The sequence below is a fragment of the Myotis brandtii genome, unplaced genomic scaffold (assembly GCF_000412655.1).
Source record: "Myotis brandtii unplaced genomic scaffold, ASM41265v1 scaffold115, whole genome shotgun sequence".
Taxonomy (NCBI): Eukaryota; Metazoa; Chordata; class Mammalia; order Chiroptera; family Vespertilionidae; genus Myotis; species Myotis brandtii.
The window spans coordinates 13491054-13505992 of NW_005353967.1; positions in this window are offsets into that span (position 1 = coordinate 13491054).

Below are 14939 nucleotides of genomic sequence, written 5' to 3' on the forward strand. Positions count from 1 at the left end.
AAGGATTGTACCAATTGATCCATATGCTGGGCTTAAAATAGGTCACTGCATTTTAGCATGAGACCCACTTTCCTTTTGTCATTGTGATGCATGGCCACTTTTCCTAATTACAGTAGGATGTTATTGTTATACTTTTTGTGATAGACATGTTAAGCTGTAGACAGGGGATTTAAGTTTTGAGTCTTAGATGTTGATGTATTCTTATGGGCAAGAAATTGACAGACAGAAGCCAGAGAAATAATGGGAGAAATAAGTTGAGTCTTACTGCAACATAGCAGCGAAATAAAAACCAAGAGAACATAATCAAGAGGGAAGAGGGAGGGAGGGAGGGAGGGAGGGAGGGAAAAGTAAACACTTCAAAGAGATTATAATTCATCAACACCAGGACCTGACAAATTGGGGAAACTGACCAAGGTATGTTTTTAAGAAAGAGATTGTTTCCAAAGCTTCTTCACCTAAGATTCTAAGAAAATGGAATAACCAACTCTGGATACAGGGCTAAACCTAACAGTCATTCTTAGTATTTACCCAAAGAGGCCTAGATACTAGCAATTGTTTGTTTTCTCAGGGACTAGCAATCGAAAGAGGTGGTGATAAAAAGAGGGAAATTAAATCAAAGCCTGGCTTGTTTTAGGAAGAGGTATCTGAATTCTAACGTGAGGTGCTTCATTTCCTTTTGTTTTTTTCCCCTCTAATAGGCCTATCCTTGGGATTTCTTTCACCACAAATCCTTTGGCAGACAGGATACCTGTCTGCTGAGGCAGATACTGCCTTTAAGAGAGGCTTGAAGTGACCTCTATGTCACACATCACAGAGTAGCCCCTTCTTTGTATTTTTGGGGAGAGCTGGTGAATTAGAATGGTAGTGTTCCTCTTGAAGCCTTTGCCTAGAGGATTTTCATTTTTGCTGTAAGCAGAGTCTTCAAAACTCTGCTCCCCTCTCATAGCATAATAAATATTAACATATTCAACAGAGGACTTACCTCTTTCCTAATCATAGGTTAGGTTGGCGGACTTGTTTCAGGTTGGTTTGGGTTGAGTTGTTAAGCACATTGAGCTACAGTACAGGTCTTTTAAAAAAGGATACAAAAATCCCCAAATAGACATCAAGTTTGGGGGCCATTTATTTTCATTACACTCTCTCCATGGGAAAAAAACAACAATAACAACAACAACAAGAAAACCATTTATGTATTTAAAACAATAAACTGATTACTTTTGCTGTTCAACATCTCATTAATTAGAATGTGTTCATTCTTTGTCATTGTGCCTGAAGCCAATGCTGCACATGAAACAACTGTTTTAAAAATAGAAGAGTAAATTAAATAATGCCAATTTGGGAGCAAATTTAAAATTAAAACAATCCCGTACGCGTTCTCTTTGGACAGCTCTGCTTTCCCCTCAAGAGATCATAGGTAAATGACACAACAATGACGGGGGGAGAGGATGGAACAACATCCTTGCACCAAATAGCTTGGTCATTCCAGTTTGTAGCTAACATTGGATGAGTTTGAGATCCTTGGATTTTGCAAGCTGTTTCTCGGTGATTTAAGAAGCCACAAAGACAATTCCAAAGGCTACACTGATTCCTTTTTAATATAAAGGACTGAGGGGCTGCTGAGAGTGGACAGAGCTCTTTCCATTATTCTATTTTAAGAAAAGCACTAGTTAGATGGCCCAGATACCAGCTCTTATTGAACCCTAACTTCAGAAGTTCATTTGCAATGAACTTTCCATACCTATTTGGTTGGGAAGTGTACTATCATTTCTCTTCTCAGTGAGGCTATCAAGAAACACACTTCAAATAATTCCCAAGGGACACACAATCATTCTTTCAAAATAGCAATTTGGCTGTAGTGGCCTTCTTGCCATTCAGCTAAGCAGATCTTTGAATGGTCATGGAGACAGTTAATGGGTTTTCTGGGGGAGAGGGAACCCACCACTATATGTAATTAGCAAGAAATAGCAGAAAATACAACTATTGTGGAAGCCAAACTGAAAATACACTAACAAATAAGTCTAAACCACATTCATGGAATCTTTTTGGAAGCAGAGTAAGGGAGTGATTTTCTCATGTTAAGAAAGTCATAATATTGCCCAAATCTTCAATAAGCAGGACTTCACAAGGCTCTGGCAAGAGACAGGGAGAGTTCGTAAGCAAATGTTTCATGACCATTTTTTTTACCTGCTAGCTCTTTCTCCTCAGTTAATATATCTGATGTCTCCACTTCCCCCCAACAATGACAACAGTAACAAAAAGATTCTTGATTATTAGTCATTGGATCACCTGTAGTGGACCAGGATGTCCTCTCCTGGCCCTCACCTGCTGAAATGTGGCACAACTGACTGTGGCACAAGTCACCTTGCTGTGCCTCAGTCTCCCCATCTATACTATGAAGACTGCAATCTCTTTTAATCTTCAATCACATTCTAGATGTCACCAGAGATTCCTTTGATGGCCAAGAACATCTCAAAAGCAGATGAAGGCCAGTGAGGGCCATCTGGAAGAAGAGATGGAGGCTTTGCCACTTGCCAAAATCTGGTTGCACCTCATCCCCGACACTCCCCTCACAGACCCCTCCCCTGAAGTCTCCCTGCAAGCCCATTCTCATCGCTGCCTCTAGACTTTTGCTATCCTGTCTGGGACTGTCTGGGGGACCTAATCCCATGCTAGTCTAACTTAAACTCATTCCTCAAGAACCCACCTCTTCCCAGTTTATAGGCTTTTATTTTTCTTATCTCAGCCTACACTGAGCTCCCCTTCTCTGAATTCTAGTAGCCCCTATATAATATCACAATAATAATATTGTATGTATGTATATATTGAGTACTCACTACATACTAGGTCCTATACTAAGCAGTTCACATATATTATCTTATTTCATCTTCACAGCTATCCTGACCTATTTTACATTTGAGGAAACTATGGTTACAGACCTAGTAAGTGGTGGAGATGACACTTAATCCAAGACCTGTCATCAGTAAAGCCCATTTCTTTCCCATAGTCCATACTCCGTTCTTTGGTCTAGCTCGCAATATGCTTGCACTGTATCCTTCCTATTCATTTTATATTTTCTTATATGTGCTTGTATCTCACCTGCACAATGGCATTTACTTCAGTGATGAGTTGGGATCATGTGTGTGTATAATCCCCATTTTGTCTAGCATGGAGCTAGGTGCTTAGTAGGTGCCTAATTTTGTGAATGGGTATAAAATGAATGGATATGCATATTTTTTGAGGTTCTCAAAGGGCTTTATAAGAATGATGCTATTGTAGTGTAATGTATGGAGAGAAGACAGGGTGGTGGTGATATGTGAAAACAACCCCCCAGAGGTCAATAAATCATCTGGCTTGGGTTCACTCTGGTTCTCTTAGCCCAGCGGTTCTCAACCTGTGGGTCGCAACCCCTTTGGGGGTTGAAAGACCCTTTCACAGGGGTCGCCTAAGACCATCGGAAAACACATATATAATTACATATTGTTTTGTGATTAATCACTATGCTTTAATTATTTTCAATTTGTAACAATGAAATTGGGGGTCACCACAACATGAGGAACTGTATTAAAGGGGCGCAGCATTAGAAAGGTTGAGAACCACTGTCTTAGCCCCTCAGTAATAGGTGAGGCCCATCAGCCAGTGTGGCCCAGTGGTTGAGCATCCACCTATGAACCAGGAGGTCATAGTTCGATTCCTAGTTAGGGCATATACCTGGGTTGGGGGCTCAGTCCCCAGTGAGGGGCTTGTAGGAGGCAACAGATCAATGATTCTCTCTCATCATTGATGTTTCTATCTCTCTCCCTCTCCCTTCCTCTCTCTAAAAGCAATAAATATATATTTTTTTTAAAAAATAGGTGAAGCCAGGTGAGGTCTGGCATAGATGCAGTGTTAAAGAAATCCCCAGGAGATGTGTCATCTCTGCCACAGAAGTAGTGTAGCTGTGGCAATCGTTGTTCCTGAGGTTTCTTGCAGGAGCCAAGATCACTTGAGCCAATCAGCTTCAGGATACAATTGTAGAATTTTACCGGGCTCCCTTGGAAATCTTTAAATGGCTTAGTTAGATCATTGGAAACCAGTGCCAAATGGAAGTCTTCCTGATTGACTTTCTATTAGGCGGCTACTGCTTTATAAACCTTCAAAGCTTTGGCTATAAAATAATTTTAAATGCAATGTCAAAAGAAGAGTTCCAACATGTCATAAATAAAGTTTAGAAGATGCATAAAAATTAAAGGGTGGGTCAACTAGTTTAAATGGCCCACAAATTTAATGTTAGTATCACAATCTACTGGAAAATCTCAGGATCCGGGGGGATCCTATGAACCCAGCATTGCCTTTCAAAACCCTCAACCAGGTTGCTTCACCTTCTGTGCCTCTGTCTCCTCATCTGTACTATGAAGACTGCAATCTCTTTTAATCTTCAACCACATTCTGGATGTCACCTGAGATTCATCTGAATGCCAAGATTCCTTTTCCAAGTCTCATGTAGATATATTCTATGTTTCTAAATCTTTCTGCATACACACCTCTATTACAAATGCATATCACTCAGAAGTTTCTGTTAGGTCAACCAGCCCCATTTTAAAGAAAAAAATGGGAGGAGAAAATTATTTTCAGAGTTAGGGAAAGCAAACCCAGAAACAAGTTCCCGGTATACAATCTGTTGCTTATCCATTAAAAAAAAAACAGTACTTAAAAGAGTAAGATTATAACTATGTTCTCATCTAGAAGGGCAATACATTTGTAATAACTTAAAAGTGATTTGAGAAAATCCTTTCCTAACACAAATTACCATAATTTTCATGTCAATTAGAAATTAGCAAAATACTCAATGCATGTTTCAGGTGGACAAAATGCCAGGAAAGCAGAATCCAAGACTCACTGAAAAGGGGAAAAAAACCAAGGTTCTTACCAAATCTCCACGCCTGGCCAACTTTGTCAGAACTTGCTTACTTTATAAATTCGTGGGTCTCTAATTCTCATGGGTCCCCCTTCCTCTTTACCTATTGCCACAAAGCTTTAGCCTCTCCCAGGCATCCCTAGAAGTCAACTCCTTTAACCCTTCCCCTTTCTTTCTTTGTCATATCTAACATTTGGAGGCTGGGAAGCAAGACACCCAAGCCTATTAAAATCAGGAATGGAGTTATAGGACCCGAGGGGACCTGAGTTGCTCCTGTGAGGAAACGTCATGAGCTTGTGACACCTGCTAGTTGCTGGCCTCTGAAAGGAGTCACAGACAAGTGAGGCTGTCAGGTTTCTTTCACACTAAGGAAGCTTTGCTCCACGTAGAGGCAACATCATTTGGGTTTCTGTCTTGGCTTTGGCAGAAGGAATGCTTTTGATACCATACACGTGTTAATTCTTACTCCATGGAGACTGCAGACATGGCATCATTAAAACACTACGCTGAGAAAAGTAATGAACAATCATCTCCAGTCAGGTCCTTCATTGTATCAGACACTGTGTCCTGGCCAAGCAGCAGTGACCAGGTTAGTCTTACATATAGAAATGATAGGCTGTGGAAGGGAATCCAAGCCTGGCAACGTTGTAATCTAATCTTTTGGTATTTGGGGCTTTGATTATAAATGGAATAAAGCCATACAGAGACCACACCAGGTGTTAGGGAATAACATGGTTTCCCCCTCAAAGAAATAGGTACAAAGAAAGGACACGAGGCTATATTCTGAATGGCTATACCATTTGGGACTAAAACTACAGAACATCGAAATCTCTACATTGGAAATGAATTGTTAATTGTAATTATTATACCAGGATTCTCATTTGTTTCAGTTCTTTAGTTCTCACCCATTAGTTATACCCTCCAGAATGCTTCCCATAAGCCCCTCCCCACCTTGGGTTGGATGTTACTCCTCTGCCCCCCAATAGCCTATCTCAGTACCAACTTACTCATTACACACACTGCACTATAATTGTGTGCTTCTCACCTGGAGGCTCCGGCTCCCTTTTTAGCACCTTGTGTAACTGGTGCCTGGTACATATTTGCTATATGTTTGAAGAGTAAGTAAATGAATGAAGGAATCGTATCTTCTGTAATACAGTCCCTCTTCCCACCAAAGAGCTACTTTTGATACAGTCCCATAATGCTGCTGGTTAGGACACTGTGACACCATGCTAAGACAAAGCATTGGAAGAGGCTGACCCTGGGCAGGTAGATGATATATGACCTTGGACGTACATTCTCCTTAGTAACTGGGTTGGGCTGAGTGGCAGGTCTGTCCTCCAAAGCCTGGTAGGATGCGATAGATGGTCCATGCTGTGGGCTCCAAGGAAAACACAGGCTGTTCTTGAGCCCAGGGTGAGACTTCAGCCCCCTGGAGACCCACACGGGAATTCAAGCTCTGCACTGTGAAGTTATCTTATACTTTTCCTGAGCTCTTAATTCAATTTCAGTTGGTGGGGGGAGGGGATGAATAGCTGGTATTTTCCATTGAGGGCTCTGAATAAAACTGGAAATACTTTGTGCTGCTGGGAGGTGGGGGTGAGATGAGCCACTGAACTGTAATGGGTTCTTAAACAAACAGGCCTCCAGCCACAGGAAAAGCCATCTAGGAAGGTATATTTTTATTAGTCCTTCTTTTAAAGACTTACAAGATTTTAAAAGAACCACATGAATTCTGTTTTTAACTTGCATAAAAGCCTGCAGTTAATTTTTATGAGCAGATTTCAAATCCCTGAAAAACAGGTTTGGTAAAATCTCTGACAAGACTTGAACTGCAAGGTTTGAGGAGACCACAGAGGAAAAAAAAAATAGACCTTTTATTTCTTTTGTACATTTTTCCCAAAAAGCTTGGTCCCATTTTGGGTAAATGATGTTTAAAGGATAGCAATTCTCACTTAACAGGCTAACGCTAATCCTGCCATTGAAAATGCCAGCAATGAGTGACTTTCTACCAACTCTTCATGGTTAGGCACAAATCATCCAAGCCAGGGCTAATCACTTTCAGATTAAGAGTTTTCTTGGTTTCTATTATGTGCTATTGAAAGAATAGTCCACAAAATACGCAGAGTGTGAACGGGCAGCTTAAGGAGAGGGGACTAAGCCATTATGGAAAGTGCAGGGGCGTTCCTCCTTCCAGCTTGACTGGATGAGGAGACCAGGCTGAACACGCCAGACATGTACACAATCTCCTTTCCAAACATTTATAAATCCTTTTACACATTTCCCAAGCTGGTCTCTCTTGACCATAACTGATTCCAGTAGAGTCCTGGAGTCCAAAAAGGTTTGATATAAGCTGTTCCAACTTTTTCATGTGACAGACAGAAAATCCAAGGTCCAGAGAGATAAAGTGACTCCCCAAAAGTCTTAAATTTTTCTATTCTCCTCAGGGTGGAAGAGCACAAAAAGCAATAATCTATGTGACTTGGGGCAGGGAGGCCAATGTAAGTGTATGTTTGGGTGTTTGCCAACTAACTGTGTGACCCCAAGTAAATTTGTTCATTTCTCTGAACATCCATTTCCTCATTTCTAACAACTAGGGTAATAACAGCAGCTACCTCAGAGGGTTGTTGTAAAAATTAAATGAGAAAAAATACTTAAAGCATTGAGCACAGTGCCTGGTGCATAGCAAATATTTAAAAAGTCATATATAATAATCACTGTTGTTATGGTTACTTTTACCTCTGCTGATAGCATAATGGTCTATGGAACTGTGAAGTCAGGAGTCATAACAACTTTGCTATTATTATTGTTACTATTATTATAACAATAGTATGATTAGAATTTCTTGAGTATGTGCCTGGGCAACTTTACTATTTGAAATACATTATCTCATGTCAATCCTTCCAATTCTATAGATAAGGACATTGTCCCTGAGAGTTAAAAATGTGCTTTAAAAAGTCCTCAAAACGTTGCTCAAAAGCTAGGAAATGACAGTCCTAGGACATGAACTAGATGTCTCAGACTCTAGGATGCACACTGCTATTCTGAATTAAGATTAATCATCTATAGATTAAAGAGAAATAAAAGAGAGGAAATGTTTGACTTCATGAGTGAGGTCCTTTACTCTCTTCCCAATGAAAAAAGATGAAAGGCTGCATTTTAGAGCAGCAAGGACCAATATCAATTATTTCTCTTGACCACGTCAGACTTTTATAATAAATGTTTGGGCTGAGTGTGAGGTCACTCAATGTCAGCTCAATACCCCTTTAACAGGGAGCTATACGTCGATCCTGCCATCTCGGGATTTATCTGTGATGTACACTAAAATTGCTTGGTTTTCTATTGATTGAGCATTTGAGATACAAAAGCTTGAAAATTGGCTGCTATTTATTTGATGTGTCCCAGTATCCATCACACTTGGAGCAGTGTGATCTGCTGTCAGTGTATCCTGAAGCTTCCCCAACCTGGCTTCCCTACTTGTGTGGAAGATGTCATTTGCTTGGAAAATGGTGGTAAGTTGTGAGCCACTTTTGTTACTTGAAGATATTCAGAGATTTTATTTATTCGAGCTGTCAACCAGGTTAACGTTACCCGCCCTGCCCTATCCCTCAGGAGGAGGGAGGAGTTGGGGTGTGGGGTAGGCGTACTTCTTAAGGGTGCTCAAAGAACTCTCAAAAAGTGTCAAGAGGCCCACATGTTGCAAAATTTTGAAAGGAGGGTGCCTTAAATTGTGAAATCTTCTGTGAGAAATCTCATTTTTCTGGAACTCCCTGACATCTGAGCCCTGGTGCTGCTGGAAGGGTGCCAAGAGCACCATAAAATTAGGGCTGGTCCTGTCTGAACTGAGTCCAGATCGTTTCAAAGTGACTCAAGGCAGGGAAATAAATATTGAACCTAGTTAAACGTTGCCTGAGATTATGCTTGGCACTGGGTGTCCAGTCACTGATTTCCTCTTAGGTTACATGGGTTATTTTGAGCTCACATGGATATGCCAAGGCGGATCCATTCAATGGCAGCAATTCTTTGCAAGCACAGTTGCATTTCTGACACATTTAGTGGAATGTAATGTAAAGATTTATGAGATTGTATTGGGTGGGTGGAGAAGACATAACAATCCTTGGTTTCATGCGACTTTACCCAACTCTGGATCGCATTCAGTTTTCCCCCATTCCTTTTCTCTTTTGCCTTGCCTTCCTTGAATAAACTTTCTTTTCTTTCTTTCTTCTTCTTTTCTTTTTTTGGACAGTAACTTTTAAGTCATGAATGAACAGTAAGAAATCATGATCAAAGAGTTCGAATGATGTGTAGCTCACCCCACCCCTTTAAACTGCTAAAAAAAAAAAAATAGGGGGAGTAGCTATTTGGAAAAGAAATGTTTTAAATGGCCAGGTAATGAACAGACTTGGGAGCAAAGTTCCCCACAGCATACCTGCACTCTGTATAGCCACATAGCTGCTGAATCGGCCTGTGGCATTTTCAGCTGGGGACTGGTGTTGGATTTGGTACCAGTGCCACAAGATGGAAGTCACATGCAGTCCCAGCCCTCTGCCTCTCCTCCCTTCAGCAAGAGGCGACACTCCCCAGGGTCAAGTTGGATCTCACTGTGTCATCTGAGGCTCTGGTTGCTGTGTCCAGTCCCAGCCTAGCCAGGCATTAGAGCAGCATTCAGCCTTCGGAGACAGACAGACCCACCTGGACTCCTGATCTTCATTACATTAACTGTTCGCCTGGCACAATTGATTTAAAACTCTCTAAGCTCAGTCTCCTTATCTGTAAAATAAGGATGATAAGAGTTCCTACCTCACAGGGCTATTGTGAAGATGTAACAGGGTAGTGAATTAAAGTGCTCAGTTCAGCACCTGGCATACAATGTAAGCAGTAAATGGTAGAAGTTATTATAATTCTCCAAATGTCCAACTTCTCTTTCTGAAAGGCCTGCAGAGTCTAGGCACAGATGTGATCACAGCCTCCAGCCTCTACAGATCTGGGTGCACCGATGTGGAAGCTCAAAAGCCTGGCAGGGGTGGAAGATGGGGGCAGCGTGGGGGGTCTATTGTGGGGGCAGAAAAGGGGGGTCCACCGTGGGGGGCAGCATGCGGGGCCCACTGTGGCAGTCACCCAGGAAGCCCCTTAAAGGACATGCGCCTGTTCTTTGAATTGCACAGAAGTGCTCTGGCTCTATCTTTTGAAAAATTAGACACAAGACAACAGAGTATAGATTAAATCCTGTTAGGAGAAAAATCAATAAGAAATATCTGTTTAACAAAGCTCCAGACTTAGACTGTCTTCTTTCAAGAACTATTTGATCCAACTTAAGTCCAGGAGCCACAATCTGTGTGTGCATAAGATTTTATCATTCCCAATGCACTTGCCCATACCTTATCTTACTTGAGCCTTCCCCAAATCTTTCTAGGTAGGTATTATTATCTCCACTTTACAAATAAGAAGCTAATGTCTTATAAGTCAAGCCCAAGGTCACTCAACTAATACCTGGCTGAGTTATTTCTTAATCCTAAGACTTCTGACCCCAGTGTTCTTGCACTACACTGGTCAGCTTGTTCTGCCCACTGAGAATTGGTCATCACAACCCCTACCACACTCACTACCTGACACTCACTGATACAATCTGACTCTGATGAGAAACATGCCCACTATACAGGCTTTGAAGAGGAGTGTGAGTTAATGGGGCATGGAAAAATCTCTGGTTTTAAAATCTAGTCATGAATATATACCAGATACAAAAGGTCTTAATGGAAAGAAACAGAGTCTAAGAATTTCAGGGAGGGCGGGGGAGGCTCTTCGCTGGTGAGCTTTAAGAAGCAGACTGGACATGAAGGGTGATTTACTTTGTTGAATGTAAATGCCATGCTAATTTTAATGATAGCGTGTCCCATAGGCCTCAGACATAAAATAAGCATTGCAGTAAAGGTACAAAGGAATGAGGACTTTACAAACAGGCAGTTCTTGAGCTCCCAGCCACAAGGAATTATTTCTGTCCTTCCAAACAACATTTTCAGAGAGTACCCATGCCCCCTCCCTTCTTTGCTAATTGGGGAAGAAAGACCTGAGCTTGTCAAAGAGCAAAGCAGATCCAGTAATGTCTGTTTCACCCTCCCCTTTCCCCACCACCTGGAAATGAAGACTGACAACAATTAATGGCTCCTGGTAACCATACATGGATTATTCACCAGAGAAAGCATGATTTAAACCAATGCTAAAAAAAAATGATTATTTCAAAATATCCCACATAGCCCTTCCCCAACCAGGCCTGAAGGTGAGAGGGTGGGGGTGGACATTCAGGGTGCGCCAGAGCCACCACGCAAATCTTCCGAAGAGCCTAACTCCATGACTCTGTCACTGTGGGGAGTACAGGGACAGTGCCTCGATTGAATGCCAGCTACACCCAGTAGGGAAAGTGACTATTTGTTTTAGGGTATGTTCCAAAGTGGTTTTCTTGCCTCATTTTTAGCCCAGAGTAAAATAGGTTGTTTCCTATGCAGAGAACACAGCCCTGCCCTCCACATGGTCAGAGAACACTCCACACAACCCCCTCACTGAGCTAACGTAACTGGCAGAGCTCTCCATAAGCAGCCACTTGACTGCAACTGAGGTCAGCTGGAGCATGCTCAGTGACGTCAGTAGATCCCAAGATTTCATTTCACTCATCTCTGCAGACAAATTAGTTGGGCATTTGCTGGCAGTGTTTAAGTTGCCATGGTAGGTCAAATTAGGAGGCTGTTAGCACCACATAGGCAACCTGGGTGTGTAGGGGGTGGGAGGGTCTTGGCTTCTGCCAAGGGTAAGATCTCATGGCTGCTCTGGAGCTGACCCCACCAGAGCAGAGCAGGGCCTCTGCTGGCAAGCCCATGGGTCTCTCCAGACAGGGTGTGGCCTCCTGCTGCCACCATGACACATATCTTCACTACAACCAGAGACAACCAATTTGCCTGGGACTAGAGGCAGGGCTGGGTGACTGCACTGGGAACCGCCTTTCCAGGAAGCATGACAGACTTCTTCCCCACAGGTGCTCCTCCTCTTTCCAGTGCAGTGTGATGGTGAAGGGCAGGAGTTGAAAGTTGAGCTGCCGAGGTTTGAATCCCAGCTCTTCCCACAAACCATGTGATCACTCAACCTCTCTGAGCTGCAGGTTCCTCTTCTACAAAAGGAGATAATGAAAGCTCCCACACAGCATCATGAAGTTGTTGTGGGAAAAAGTGGTATGATTGGTTTAAAGACTTAGAACAGTGTCTGACTCTGAGTTCACATGGAGTCTTGTTAGATTCAATTTCCCTCATCCTTAGCATGAAGCCCCCCATCTTCCCCTCGCCCCGAGACTCCTTCCTGTCTGTCCTGCTGGGGCGGTGCTTGTGCTATGGGCTGCTCCTCCATTTACCCTTTTGAAACCTGCTTTCACCTGCCATATGGGAAAGGGTCCAAGATCCACAAATCTACACAAGGCTAATGCGATGCCCTAACAGGACCATTTGCATTCCAGCTTTAGCTACAAAGAACAAGCTCCTAGGAGGGAATCTGGGGAATATTTGGCTTGCAGGTGGAAAAGTTTTTGCACCCTATAGGAGGATATTAAAGAACAGAGGAGGAAGCCCATGGATCTCTCCAGACAGGGTGTGGCCTCCTGCTGCCACCATGACACATATCTTCACTACAACCAGAGACAACCAATTTGCCTGGGACTAGAGGCAGGGCTGGGTGGCTGCACTGGGAACTGCCTTTCAATGCCTCATAACCTAGACATTGATTTTAGGACAAGAAGAACATATATGACAGACAGGTTGTGCAGATAGAATCAAGAAGAACCACAAAGTTCTTTCCAAACAAAAAAATAGGGTTGGTGGGGACCCAGTATCTCCAGATGGAAGCTGAGATGTGGAGAGCCTCTTTGTAACACTCACTAGCTCAGGGCTACCTGGCCCTCAGGTTACCCATGGGAGTCCTTGGTGAGGGATGACTGAGCTAAACTTTTACTTCCTTGTGCTTTCCATGTCCAAAGATACAGGCAACTGAGAGACACCTTGATTAAGTCTGTTCTCTGCAACGTTCTGGGACAATCACAGCCCTATCAATTACCTCTCTGTCCCTCCTCACCTCCCTCACATCTCCTCACACACTCCCTCCTTTTCTAGGTTTCAGAAAAAGGGACTAAACAAAACACAAACTCTAAGAACCACGTGTGGACAGGTAGTACTGGCCAAGAGCAATCGTCTGTGCCCACAGATAAAGGCAAGATTCACCACCCAGGCCAGACCTCCTGCCCTCTGTGAAAATGATCTATCTTCTTGCAGGTAGAAAGTGACATACTCAGGCCACATGAGCCTGTGACTGGACTACAGCCCTGGAAAGAACTGCCGGTCAGAAAAAAACTGAAGTAGAATAAGGGAAGCCAGGCGCGCGCGCGCACACACACACACACACACACACACACACACACATGAGCCTGTGACTGGACTACAGCCCTGGAAAGAACTGCCGGTCAGAAAAGACAGAAGTAGAATGAGGGAAGCCAGGCGCACATACAGAAGTAGAATGAGGGAAGCCAGGCACACATACACATACACACACACACACACACACACATACACCTACCCTATCCTGCACCCCCACCCCATGGAACATTAGCCTCTGGCAATTGCAATGGCCTCCATGAGGCAAGGGGAGTCCCTGCCCCTCCCCATTGATGAGATAGCCCTTGGAAGGCTCCAGTTTCTGGAGGGAGGACCCTGGTCTGTTTCAACTAACTTCACACAGCACAAAACCCAGACCAGTTCTGTGTAGCTCTAGGCATTTAACAAATGCTTTTAATGGCGATGATGCAACCCTCTCAGCCTAGATCTGTCAGGGTCCCTAAGGCATGAAACGGTCCCCTGAGAAACACATATTATCTGAAGCTTTCCCTTTTGCTTAATTATATTGTTACTAATGTTCTTGTTCCACAGGATTTCTCCTCCCCCAACTCCCTCACCCAAACCCAGCTGCACTGTGGGTTGGATTTACATAAAAGACCAGCACATTATAATTGCGATGATTGATCACTGAAGTTTCCTTGGGTTCAGATTGTTTTCTAATGTGGGCCATTCTTCATCATAAAGAGTCGGCTGATAATGATGTCATTTCCATTGCTTGAATTTGGAGGCAGTGGCCACATGTCACATGGTTTAAATGACTGTGTATGGGGCAGCAAAATCGCATTGTTATCAGTTTAAAGCAGTCACTGCTTTACTCCTGGGGACGAAACAAAAATTGGAGCCTCCTAAAACTCATCAAGTAAGAGCAGGATGCCAGAAATACAAATCTGTATGGAAGCTTGAGGGCCATGGGCTGGAGGGGGCTGAGGAGAGGGGAGGAGGCGGTGAAGCAAACCTGTTTTTGTGCAAATCTCTGTGGTAAGCATCAGATAAAAACGACAGTCATACTTGACAGAAAATAAGCCACACTCTCTTCCTCAATCATTTACCTGTGATTCCTCAGCAAGATTAAGGAGGAAGAACTGAAATACTCATGAAGAGGAGCTTTGGATGAAAACCAATACCAGACCAGCCAATAGTGTATCTCCCATTAAGTGAGTGGGACTGAAATAGGACCTCAATTTTTTGTGTGTAAAATATGGATATGAAATGAAATGATGTTATATGTGTGTGTAAAACAAATAGCTAGCTGCATCATTAAAATCCCAAGGCTTGCAGGCCCTAAGTCACAGCTGCACCAGATGTTCTGTTTTCTGCCATTTGCCTCTAACCACCACGCAGCACTGCCTTCCCGAACCCTCCAGAATGTCCTGCAGATGTGGAAGATTTTTAGCCCCACCCCAGCCCTGCCTTCCTTGGCCTTTCTCATTCAACCCAACATGTTTTTCCCTCCTCTCCAACTGTTCATTTTGAAAATGTTCTATCTTAAAGAAAAAATGTAAGAAAAGTACAATGAACACTGCTCACCTAGATTCACCAGTTAGTTGTTCATATTGTCCCCAATTGGCTGTATCGCGCTCTCTCTCTGTCTCTCTCTCTCTCTCTCTCTCTCTCTCTCTCTC